This window comes from Limulus polyphemus, unplaced genomic scaffold, assembly GCF_000517525.1.
Source record: "Limulus polyphemus unplaced genomic scaffold, Limulus_polyphemus-2.1.2 Scaffold2720, whole genome shotgun sequence".
Lineage (NCBI taxonomy): Eukaryota > Metazoa > Arthropoda > Merostomata > Xiphosura > Limulidae > Limulus > Limulus polyphemus.
Window position 1 is genome coordinate 109,229 of NW_013668330.1, and position 1,528 is coordinate 110,756.

Genomic DNA, 1,528 nt, shown 5'->3' on the forward strand with positions numbered 1-1,528 from the left:
ACTTAAAAATGATAGTGGGGAGCTGATCTTGGAAGATTATGAGATGGTAAACTTATTAAATTATATGTTCTCTTCAATGTTTATGAAAGAAGATACAAGTATTATGTCTGAACCAGAGTACTTCATATATGGGGAAATATTGATGTAAAAGATATTTTAAGTTCTGTAACTGTAAAAGAAAAGTTGGGAACCTCAAAATTGATAAATCCCCTGGACCAGACAAATTTTATCCTAGAGTTTTAAAGGAACTTAAAGATTTTATTTGTGAACCTCCAGCTGATATTTTTCATAGATCATTGAGTAGTGTAAGAGTATTAGAAGTTGGCTAATGTTAGTCAATATTTAAAGGAGGTTATAAAAATTGTACAGTCAATTATAGGCCAGTTAGTCTTACATCACTAGTTGGAAAGGTTTTGGAGAGTGTGTGATTAAAGATGCATTGCAGAGTAACCTAAAGTAGTTTGATATAGTGTCAAAGAGCCAGCATGGTTCAACTAAGAGGAAGTCTTGTTTAACAAATCTTATGACATTATTTGAGGATGTTATTGCAAGAGCTGATGGATGAAATACTGTAGATTTGGTTTACTTTGATCTTCAGAAAGCGTTTGATAAGATGCCCCACAAAAGACTTGTTACAAAACTTAAATCTATGGGTGTGAGGGAAATGTTATTAAATTGGATATAAAATTACCTAGAGAGTAGAAAGGAGAGAACAGTAATAAATGGAGTTGGATCTGACTGGATCACAGTTATAAGTGGTGTGCCTCAGGGCTCTGCGCTGGATCCTCTGCTGTTTGTGATTTATATTAATTATATTGACTCTGGAATGTCTAACAAAATTTTGAAGTTTGCAGATGGCATTAAGATTTTTGTGGTGGCTAACTGTATCAAAGATGCTGCAGACTTACAGGGAGATTTAGATCATTTGATGCATTAGGCCAATACGTGGCAGATGATGTTTAACTATCCAAAATGTAAAGTGATGCATGTAGGTTTTCACAATTCAAATTATTGTTACAATTTAAATGGGAATAATTTAAATACTTGAAAAATCACTTAAGTCATCTAAACAGTGTATTGTAGCTAGCAATAGGGCTAATAGGATTTTGGATAGCATCTACAGAAATATTGAATACAAGACAAGGGATATTATTGTTTCACTGTATAGATCACTTGTAAAGCCTCATTTAGAGTACTGTGTACAGTTTTGGGCTCTCTTCCTCAAGAATGACATTGAATTGTTGGAGAAGATTCAGAGAAGAGCCACTAGGATGATACCTGTGATGGTGGGATTGTTCTATGAAGAGAGACTAATAATCTCTAAAATTGTTTTCTCTGGAGAGGAGAAGAGTCAGAGGGGATTTGATTGAAGTGTTTAAGATTATTAAGGGTATTGATAATATAGATCCACCAAACGTTTTTATGTTTAGCAGTGAAAACAATAGGACAAGGTGTCATAACTTAAAATTTTGGCAAGAAAGGAGTCGTCTGCAGTTTAGACAGTATTACTTTTCAAACAGGGTGGTTG